Below are 12,501 nucleotides of genomic sequence, written 5' to 3'. Positions count from 1 at the left end.
AAAATAATTGACAATTCCAAATCTCAAAAGTGGTCATTGTTCATAAGAAATCAGTTGTTGGTTAGTAAGAGTTCACTTAGTTTGTGCAGCTCTGAGACCGTGCAGCCTACATGGATACATGGAATCTCTTGCCACTGATTTGGACATAAAAACTACATTCAGAAACTTACTGTACCAACTCTCTGTAGCTCATTTTCCTTTAACCATTTTAATAATGCATTATTTCTATAGGAAAAAATATAACCTTTTGCAATCTCCTGTCTTTGCTAAGACAGAACATAATCAAGCTTAATGTAAGCTGGTCTTCTGTTTTAGCACTGAACAGAATGTTCATGCAAAACACATCACTGCAGAAGAGTGGTGAAGTAGTCTGTGTCAAGATCTGAATTGAATGAAACCATCCTAAATCATGTTAGAATGAACATGGTCAAACATGAGCATGATCGTGCCACTTGTGTATACTGAAATTAAAATATCTTTCCAAGTATAAGTCAAATTGACCTACTGTACAATGCTTAATGTTAGTAACATGGTTTGATCTGAGAGTACTGCAAATGTGAACTAACCTCCTCCATCACTTCCTCTCTCTTGCACACTTACTGTACACTTGCTAGTGCTTCCATGCAGTGTTGTCACAGTAGACCACTTTGGTTTATACAAAGTTACAGCATTCAACGATTTCTGTGTTCATTGCTAATGCTTTATCTTTAGAGGCAGAAGATTATGAAAGCTGAAAATAACAATCAAGCACTGAGACTTTATCAAGACTGAACAAAATGATTCATGTTGAAATTGTTACCCAGTATAGATAAAATTCACTACAAGTATAATATTTTTATCTGTTGTAAAAGTCAGATATCCTAAGCATGAAAACAATAATGTGACTTGACTGTTGACACGCAAACATGGTCCATGGGTATCTGAAGTAGTCCTGGTGGTTCCTTTAAATTTGGCGTCAACCTTCTGTTTGTTTAAATATGTCTGACTTTAACCTCTAAAAATGCAATAAGAGTTTAATGCAATTACAAGGTTCATATCTGCAAGCCGAAGAGAAGAGCATGTGAACCAATGCTCTCAGGGAATAAAAGACAAAACCAAAAAAAAAAGCTAAAAAATAGGCTTTGCTGAGCAATTTGGAGGCGGCCACAAGGGAGTTGTTTCGGCAAAGCTGCATCAAGAGCTATAGCTGAAATTAGAGTGCAAAATTAAAGAGCCAGTGCTCAGAATATTTTAACCTATTTGTTAATTTTCGTTTGTGTATAGACGGCAAATAAACCTGATTGGCATTTATCAGAATTACTACATACCTAGTTCTTGAAGGCAAGACAAATAAATTGGTTATAAATGAGCGTTCACTTCATTGACTTGTTTAATCTGAGAAGCACATAGTGTGACAATTTTTTAAAAATAGTTATGATCAAGGACACAGCTGGTCGTGGACGTGTTATTGCACACGACTTGCTACCACACAGATAAACAGGTGGGTAAACTTTTGTACTTTTCAAAAAAAATCACATGCACATATGTTATGAGGACTTTCATTTAAGTCTCTCAGCGAATATTTTCGTTTAATCAGTTCATTTTCGCCAGGTGATTTATACTCCTTTTTATCCCCGGAAAGATTATGCAAAATTCTGCTCTCTCCTGCCTCACGGAGAGTAAACAAAGGGAGATTTTGGTGCGATGCGAACTGTCCTTATATTTCACTGGCAACCCCTAGTGGTAACAAGTGGTTTAACAACAGTGACTCATTCCCTGCACTAAATATAAAATCGAGACTAACTGCAGTCAATAAAAAATTAATGATACTTTTAGCTAATACATTTTTGTTGGTGAAAAATAATTGATTTGAGGAACTAGTATGTGTCTTAAGATGAAATTTTTAAAGGCATATTTACAGAGCTAGTTATCCTGCAAAACTATGAATAAAATATCATAATAGTTGCCCTTAAGTGCCAGCATGATATTTTATGTTTATTGTGAATAATATAAAATCTTTCTAAACTTTTGTACACCACATCATCAATAAAAACTGGTTCTGGTGTCTTTTCTGGATAGTAAATAATACCTTGGGCTTTATTGAACAGATTCAGGAGTATAAAATCATTGACAGTATATTATTCAGCTTTCGTTAGTTCTTCGTAAAATTATAGTCTTAAGCCATACATATAAATAATAAACTTTAAATTTGGTATTTTGGGATTTCTGGTATTGCACTGTAATATTTGTCTCTTCATGTTTTGGTGACTTGGTTAATTTTACATTATGTATTGAAAATTAGCAGCCACAATATACTCACGTTTGGTCTAAAATCAGACATAAGAACTAGAAACCAGCACACGTCTTTTCAGAAAAGGTTCAAAAGACCTCATACCATTGCAATTTAAAAAAAAAAAGAAATACAATATCAGAACAACACTCTCTCGCCGACTTTTTAAATACAGTCTTTTATTTTACATTGTCTCTTCAGCTTCAAATGAAATGTTACAATATACAGCTGACTTAATTATATCCTTTGAAATTAAATATGTTTAATGTCCAACCTGGCTTCTTCTCAGACAGGTTTTTCTGCTGCCATTTTATCTTCTTATTTTATAGAGAGTCTGAGTATCATTTTGCTTTTTGACTGTTATGAAGGTATCAGGAGGAAAAGTTTTGAATTTTTATAAAGACAAATGAGATGTTGGCATCATGTATAGGAGGAGACAATAATTACGTTAAAAAGTTGAATTAATGAAGCACAATAACCCCAACTGTTTTTCACTCAGGCCAGTAGAGTGTTATATATAGAATATTGGAGATAAAACTTAATTTAAAAGGAAACCTTCAAGTTATACATTGCTGCGTTATTAGTTAAACACAGTCTGCACGCTAGTAAATGGCTAGTACATGCGTTATTGATGAATTATGTAGTGTATGTATTAGCTACAACAGTTAATACGTACCTACCTAGCTGTTATAATGCCTGTTGCCTGTTATCTGCTGCAGTGTCGGCATGTCATTCAAAAAATAACCAACACATACCGTACAGTATAGCTGAAAATAAAATGAAATGTTTACAAGTTTTAAGGCAGCAGCAGATAGGTTTTATGTATATTTCTTAATCCTAAAATGAGCTATTTAAAATCAATATATACAGTATAACTAAAACTGTATATATACTGATGGAAAAAAGAAACACAACACCTCCTCCTCCACACTTTGGCCCTCCAGTCTGAGTGGAACAGGCTGAAGAGTGACTCATCTGTGAAGAGGACCTGATGCCACTGCTGACAAGTCCATCGCAGCCTCTGTCTGGCCCAAGCCTGTCAGGAGTGACGTCTAGGAGGTGTGAGCAGAGGGCCTCTGACAGGTCGTCTTGCTCTAAGGCCAGCAGCATGGAGCCTCACTGTCCTGTCACTGATGTGGGTATTGTGTCTGCCGGCAGTTTCAGCAGCAGTATGGGTGGCAGATCTGAAATGATCTCTTAGAAGGCCCAGTCTGATGTGTTGGTCCTGCTCTGGTGTGGTCACTCGAGGGTGACCGGATCTTGGACGGTCATCTGTCCTGCTGGTCTGCTGAAACCTTCTCTGCAGTCGGGACACAGTGGAGTGCCTTATTCCATAGCGTCTGGCAACGCTGGCACATGGCACGCCTGCCTACAGCATGCCAATGGCCCTCTCCCTTGCTTCTGGTGACATTCGAGGTATTATTGAATGCACAGAAAACTGGCTAAGTGTGGCCTTGTTTCTTGCAATGACCTAAGCTTTGAATTAAGGCCTTTTTAAAGGTGACCTGATTAGGCATTGTTCCACCTGGACCTCGTTGGTTAAAAGTGCACCTAACGAGCATTCGTGTGATTGGCAAGTTGCAATGCCTCACTGCACAAGCTGTATTGCTAGTCGGAGAGCTTAAAACAAATTGTAAAGTACACAAGCTATAACTATAGTATTCTCATTCCAGAAAATGTTGCGTTTCTTTTTTCCATCAGTATATATACAGCATTATAGCTATAATATATTGAGGTTTGTTAAAACTAATGTTCCTAACTAGTTTCCCATTAACATGGCAACTGAATGAGATTTATTTATCATAATTCACCTATTTATTTTAAAAAGGTATGATGTGTTTCAAAACAAATTCAAATCTTAATATAACATGATAATCCAGCTATCATAAGAATTTACACAGTAGTATTTACTTAAGATAGTAGATAAAAAGTCCCAAAGATTCAATCTGAAAGTGAGCTGTTCTTTAAAACACAATAATTACCTCAGATACGACATATTAACTGAATTTAAAAAAACTCCAGATGAAGGGTGAAATTACTGAAACTGACACGATCAATTCTAGCACTGCTCCAGAGGTTACAGATATTGATGGTATGCCTCTCACTGCGAGATACAACCAACAGTGTAAGTGTAACTCTGTAAGTGAAGTTGCCATCTGACATAGTCAACCCAGTAGACTTCTTCAGAATGAACAGTGGAACACTAAACGGAGGTCACAAGAGCAAACTGTGTGGAAGTTTGTTTAAAACGAAGAACAGGAGGCACTTCTTTATGAAGCCAATACCTTGGCTTCTTTCAAGAACTGTCTAGCTGAGACCCTTGGATCAAATTAGCTATTAACTACTAAAATGTTAAGCCGGGTTTTCTGGCCACAGCTTACTGTATTTGTTAGTGTTCTTAACAAATAAGAATAGTTTTCCCCACTGTTTGTTATGCACATTGGTAATGATACAAACTAGAGTGTCTTGCTTCATTGGTTGAATGTGTTGAAGATATTCTTAAAGGCAATTATTCGGATATTTTATTCATAGTAGATATTTTGCTCCTCTGATGAAGAAGAGGATTTGTAGTGTCAGCTACACTCTGCAAAGTATACCACAGACATGGGTGTGAATGTGTCTCTGAGACTCCGGGTAAGCATTCACTAGATTAATCAGGTAAGAAGACATCATGCAAAACCGCATTCATGTTTAATTCAGCAAAAATGAATTATAATTGTTTATCGAAAGGATCTCTGAAAAAAGGTTTTTGAGCTTAAAAATCTAGCTCAGAAGTGAACACCAGCATCACACTTTAATCCTTATTAGTACTGGTACTCTCATTCAGAACTGCTCTTACTGTATGTTCACACAAAGCTGTGCCTGATATCATTATATTTCTTTTTACAGCAAATCTCTTTTCAACCAAAATTTGAAGGAAAAAAGTTTTAGTTCAAATCCAGGCTGAAAGATTGAAGACTGGCTTATTACTGTGTACTGAGAGAGTTCTTAGAAGTCTGATATAATGATCTGAAGTTTCCAGTCAACTACGTATAAAATTAAATCAATGAACGGCTGTGTTGCACAGAAGTCATTTAAAGAATTCACAAAAATAGGATGCAATTCCTTTTTCCCCATTGTTTTTAGTATAGCTAGGCAATTTCTGTGTGCCTAAGATTCACCCCTCTGCTTGCCTGGAGTGTGAAAGCTAGTGACTAACCTACCTTTTCCAGTTGTTTTTTTTCATAGTGCTAGACATATTCACTTTTCACATTGCCTCTGGTATGCAGGAGCCTCAGGGCATGGCTATGTCCAAAACAAATTCAAATTTGTTTTTATGCTAACCCAACAGGGCACGATGATGGTTGCATTTCAATGTCTCCTTGGCATTTCAGTGTCTTACTGTGCTCTTTATACAGTATGTTCTGAAAATCCATGTAACATACTGTACAGTATAAGAGTATAAGATTTTGTATGCTTGTAGTTTGTTTTGTATTCCCTAACTCTCAAATGTATTATTTTATAAGAGAGCAGATGCAGACATTGCAAATAAGCAATCGGCACTAAGAATAATGTTCTAGGAGGAGGGGCTGCATCAGCATGTGAAGGCTGCAAAGGAACAAGAAAAGAAAAATGTTTTGGCTCTGCGAGCAACACCTTAAGAGCAACACCTTCACAGCTCAAACATTGTGTTTACTTTCTGTACCTTTCAGCATGGAATGAATACCTGTTCCTAAGAAGTAACTATTACATGATCAGGCCAGGACCTGTGACTCTGTGACACTGAGATGTTGGGCAACATGTACTTAATGACCAAGTAAGTACTGTAGCTGGAATCTTGGTTTAAAGTGTCTTCCGATGGACATTACAGTGTCTGTAGTCAACATACTGGGGCATTGGTTTGGAATTTGTAGTAAAGTAGGAAGAGTGACATTGTCCTGTCTTACGGTACAATGCGATAATACTTTATTGTCTGATTTCTCAGAAATTTGATTTGTATCTAAGCAGCTAAGTTTAACACACACCCAGACTTACAAAAAGCATACAAACAATTGATATAAACCTTACTTTAAAAATAAATATAATATTGCATAAAAGACATCAGTCCATGCAAAATCATTAAGCACCACTACTACAATCCACATAGGTTACCAGAACCTATAATTTACTTCCCCCACAATCACCCTAAGCCCCTATTATTGCACATACCCCTTCATTTGTGCACATGACCACGAATTGTACTGTATTTGCTCGTCAACCAATACTCCTTTTATTGTGAACATCACTTTATTGAGTGGTTTGATTGAATGTGGGATAAAGGAATTCCTCATTTTGTTACGTCTGCATCGAGGGACTCTAAAACATTTGTTCTGAGGGCATCTCTTGTTTTTTTTTTTGGTGCGGAACATGCGAGACATCAGAGGAGATACTAACTGCTCGTCTCAACACACGGTTAATGTACAGTAGGTAGTTTGAAAGCTCTGCTCAGGTGGCTGCCCCACTAACTTAGCACACATCCTGAAGAGTCTGGACAGCTTTGTTTTTTGTTGCACAAAAACACTGTTAGACCTTCCACCAATAAAACTTGCAGCTACACCTTGGAACATCCCTGTAGTGAGTAAGCCCATCTTGTTTAGCTTCCAAGATTTGATAGTAATGTACCTGTTTTGGGAATGGGATGTTCAAATCATGACATGATGCCAATGAAATAATAAGAACTTCATAATTGGTAATTACTTTGTTTGCTGTGGAAACTAAAGCAACATATTGTGCCTTATGCCTGTAGTGCTAAATAATTGAAAAATCAAAATTTGTCAAATAAAAGGCCTGGAGAAGTATACACTTACAAGTATGCACTGAAACGAATGATAATTATACATCCCAATTTCTGATAGACGAGTGAGCTTCCCCTGCTAATACGAGCTCCAAGCATTAAGCCCGTTCTTCCCTTTTGATTTTTTGCTCCTCTACATTGTCGTCTTAGGAATTATAAGGGTATTTTGCAAGTTATGGTGTAGAATAATACTCTAATGCATGATTTGTAAAAATAATAGTTAAATAGTTAAAACATCATATTAACATCATGACATTATAGAATGTTTAGATGTTTTATTTTTAATTTTATTTTGATTATGCTGTTATATTCTACTAGTTGTAACATATTTACCAATTCGTGGTGCAAAACTATTCAAATACATCAGATAAGTACCTAAACGCAACTGGTTTATGTCCAGTTATGGACACTTAAAACAAATTGGAGACTTTTATATGAATTTCAAAGTGAATTTACTGTCACCTTTACGTTTTGCCTACTTTTGCCTGCAAAACATTTTAAACAAATTGTGCACATATAGCGATTAATGAGTGTACATCCATGTTTGCTATCCAAAATTTCAATGGTCACAAAAATGTAAAAATGTAAAAAAAATGTACTCTGAGCTGATTATTTTGAAAGATTTTGAAATTAAATATAGTTCTACACCTTGCTTTACAGAAAGTCAGATGCATGTTGATAAAAATGATCTTATTTACTAGCATTATTATCAGCTAATATAATCAATCACACTGCAACTATCAAAAATAAAACTTAGAAGTAATGCTAGCACCTTAGAATGTCAAAAAATCCTAATAATTTGTGTCTGAACAGCAGAGGAATAACATCTATATATGTCAGGCATTTTTTTCTGATTTTGGAAGACTTTCTGGCAATAATTAACATTGATCAGGTGGTGATTACAACCAGGCCACAAATTCAAAATGAATTGTCCATTATTTTAAAGGTTTCCCAAAGTAAAGACCATCTTTATTGGGGACTATGCTTTATGGTTTAGAACATCATGTTGCCAAGCAACAACATCCACAACTAGTAGAGATTCTGTAGCCATGAACCAGGCAAAAAAAATAACCTTCACTGCAACAGATCCTGTTATCTTCAACTTGCAATGGTGCTTTAAATTAATCACTTTTGTATAACCAGTTTTTACTGTTATTGTAGGTTAGATATATTTTTGTCTGAATTTTCCTTTAATATATCATAATATTTTAATGTGATACCAGTGTGTATAAAAATAAAAACACAATACAACATATACAGTAAATAATCCTTTAGAAATGGTACACTTTTATTTAAAAATAGATGCTGATATCACTCTGAAATATACTAAAGTTCTTGAAGTAATGAAATGTCAAGTGTATTTCATCAAGCCAAATACATGCAATGCATATTCTATAACATTGTGCTCATAATAATCTTGAATAAAAGTAAGAAGCACATTGTTTATATAGTTATAGATAACACTTTTCTTGTGGCTTAAAACTCTAGATCAAATAGAACAAATAATAATCTGCTTTTTCTGTGTTGCATGGTTTTCCCAATTGAACTGTAAAAATACAAACCACCATCACTGTAGAACTACAAAAATCATACAAATGTTAGTAAATTAAATAAAAAGTTAAATATTAGGCAAAAATGTTTTCAAATGAGATCCTTTTTCAAATGTTTCCTAAGTAGTCACCACTGTATGACCACAATAAGATTTTACCTCTTGTTTAATAGGTTTAATCAAAGGTTCACCGCTGCACATGCTGTACTATATTAAACTTTCCTGAGCTTCAAGTGGAGGTTCAAAAGATTAGCACAGCAATGTGGTAAAAAGACATACTGTATTACAAGTCATTGGTATCTGCATGTTTCCTTAAGAAAATTCTATATGTTGGCATTGCGTGTGATTAATGTAACGCACAAATAATCAAACATATTTTACATTGCCAACAGCTTTTCCACATCCCTTTTTATAGAACAATTTTCAAATGTTCAACCAAACATCTTGTTCGCATAGAACATAACCACAGTTTGCAACCTCAGATGTCAAAGGAAAAAAAAATTCTATCTGAATTAAGAAGGGAATATGTTATGCTCAAGGCAAAAGCTTTCTTTCAGTCGCGGCAGAAAAGCCTACTTACCCTGAGTCTTCTTCAGCCATCAGTTCTGAATTACACAGAAGGGAATAAGAGACTCAATGTCCTGAAGTTTAGCTGTAGGATACTGGGGGAAAGCCACCTTCAAATGAAAGAAGGGAGAGGGTGGAGACAGTTTTACTCACAATTACAAACTATTAGTAAATCAGGCTCTTTGTCCACAACTTCTGAAATGGCTTTCAGCAAATGCAAATCGCAGGCCTAGAACTGTGCTTGAGTAACTAAGCAGCACAGCTCGTCCATTATGGGAACAAAAGCAACTGAAGCCAAGGGTTTCAAACACATAAAAACTTATTGTGAATCTAATGAGGTCAGAAGTCTCTGCAGGCTGAAGGCCTGACTATTCCTAACAGCTGTTCTCCTGCAGCGATTACTGTGCTGAAGAAACTCCTGCCTGTACAGATGTCAGTCATATCCGTTCCCCACAAACCTGGATTTGCGAGCAAGAACATAGTTTAAAATGGACCAAAGCAGAGGATGAAACATGAGAAAGTTTAACTTCTCTTCAACACTGTCACTCTTTTGCATTATATGCTTCTTATGCAAGTTGCAAACTCCATCTGGCCCATAAATCCATTTTCTTACCACTTTATCCAATATAGGGTCACAGGGGAGCTGGAGCCTATCCCAGCAAGCAACAGAGACCAAGACAATATGGGATAGGATGCCAGTCTATCGCAGGGCATACACAGATACAAACATGCACATACTCACACCAGGGCCAGTTTAACAGAAGCCAATTAACCTACCAGGTGTGTCTTTCGACTTTGGGAGGAAACCAGAGGAAATCCACACAAACACGGGGAGAACATACAAACTCCATGTAGAAATTCCCCAGGAATTGAACCCAGGGTCCCAGCTCTGCAAGGCAGCAATGCTAACCACTGAGCCACCATGCCACCCATTCCAAGTGGTTCGAACAGACCAAGCTCCTCAAGGCTCTGTACTGTAGCCCTGTTCATGTGCAGATGTGCATTCTCACCCAGACAGTGTGATGTTCTTTTCTTCCTCAGGGCAGCAAACATGCAGTGATGAAGCTCTCTGAAGTTAGAGATTCAGGGATGACAACAAGTTTCGGGTGATGATTAAATGGCTCAGGGACCAGCCCATAGAATGTTGCTATGAGATTATCTACAGACTTCAGGAGAAGTTGCAGAAGTATGTGAATCTACTGTACATTTTGCACATTTGGTAGATAAGACCCAAGTTCCCCTTACCAATTGACTCATATATGGTTGTACAGCTATGACTGATTATACAGGGTTTGCATGGAATAAAAACATTGCATTAATTTCATTAGTATGCAGTAAATTCACAAGTGACTTATACAGAGAAGCCCAGAGTTCTGAACTGGCTTGCTCTCACAGACTTTAAGTGTCAAGAGATCCGGTCCTGACTCCCGTGAAGTGCGTAGTTTAGGACCCTGTGCAGACAGTATACAGTAATTCGAAAGTGACTGGAGAAGGGCTACGGGGAAAACACGGTGGGGAGAGGAAGGGATGGCGAACAGGGGCCGGTGCCGACAGTGATCCAGGTGCAAGGGGGGAGCGCAGGCAAACAAGTCCAAAACAGTCCAAAGGGGGAAATCAGGGCACAGTCCAAAATCCAAAACCAGGTGATCCATCCAAGACAAGACGATTAAAATCCCCGGGAAGGGGGAACTCGATCAGGAACACAAAGGTTAAAAGGAGAACGAGGCCAGGCGCTCTGAGCCCCGGACTCAGCTGGTCAGGACGCCGTTCGGAAGCCTGTGCGTTCAAGCCGTGGACGTAGGGGGATTTGATGCTAGGTGGGCCAGCGGGTGTCCGTCTTCCAATGCAGAGCCCCGAGCTTCAGGGGCACGAGGTTTAAATAATATACGAGGAACAAGGGGCAGGTGTAAGTGATGATGAAACTAAGACACAAAAAGAGTCAGAGCGCCCTCTAGAGGAGGGATGACGATCGTGACATTAAGAAAGACCTTAACACATACAGCACATGATATTAATATCTCAAATGCAACTAAAGCCTGTGCCTTCTAAAAAGCTGATCCTTCCTTACTCCTTTCGTTTCTCCGTTCTACTAAGCAATTAGGAATGTCATCAAGATCCTTTATTATATCTTTTTTAAGAACATAAAAACTTACGGTTACAAACAAGAGGAAAACATTTGGTCTACTTGGTTGGTAACAATAGATCAGAGGAGCTCATTCAGCCTCACTCTGAACGCAACCACGGTATCAGCTTTAACGATGTGGCTGGGTAGCTTGTGCCGCACTCCCACAATCCTTTAGCTTTTGTGTTATTCACATCCCTATTCCCTTTGTAGCCAGTTTAATAAAAAAGACTGCATTGGCGCACTCTGACAGGCTGTACTCTGTCTGACATGTACTCTATAAATGCCAAAAAATAGTAGCAATGTGTCCCAGCTTTTAATGGAGTGGAGTTTTAAACAATCAGACTCTAATCTCACCCAGTTCCACTCACCTTTATAAAAATATCTTGAATTTAGACTACACACATCTTCAACATCACCCTTGAAGCTGCTCCCTGGTTCATTCCTAAAGCTTCATCCTTACAGTCAGGCAGCTGTTCCCTCAGTCAAGCGAAATTAAGATGTTAAGAGTTTTGAGTTTTAAAAATAATTATGAGTTTCAGATGTGAGAGGGTGAAAGTTCGTTGTGATGACACAGGAATGAGAAGAGAGAGTTAGGCGGGCTGCTAAGAGAAGAAGCGTTTAAGCAAGCTGAGGCATTACGATCATCGATTTGTGTGTGTAGCTGGTATTGTGCTGTGTATGACAAAGCCGACAATAAAACTACTCTCAGAGGGTAAAAGAGTATTCTGCCTCCGTCTTTTATTCTTCTCCATTATAACGGCACCTGGTGGTGAGGAGGAGCCGGCGGTGGACACGATCTGGTGAGTGGCTATAACGCACCTGCCTACCCGAAAGAAAAAGTACGCCCCCACAGCTATACAGTATATATATTAGAAAATTAGCCACTTACACTAAGCCAATGCAGCAACTAAATCTAATCACACCTCAGCTTTGCATTAATCAGGATTTGGGCCAAACTTCTAAACTTTATATAAAAGCACCACACGGTACATAGGCAATGACACTTTTAGCAGGAATTGTTCTTACTTTTGCTCATTTATCATATTGAACATTAACTTCCCTTAACAGCTGGAAGCACAATGCATATTCTGTTAACAATTAAATAGTGAGATAACTTTTAAAGGCAATTTCATCTCTTGGTGTTCTCTAGAGACCTAATTCAAACATTGAGGGGAATT

Source organism: Atractosteus spatula, chromosome 1 (assembly GCF_055471065.1).
Source record: "Atractosteus spatula isolate fAtrSpa1 chromosome 1, fAtrSpa1.hap1, whole genome shotgun sequence".
NCBI lineage: Eukaryota > Metazoa > Chordata > Actinopteri > Semionotiformes > Lepisosteidae > Atractosteus > Atractosteus spatula.
This window is presented reverse-complemented; position numbering follows the sequence as displayed.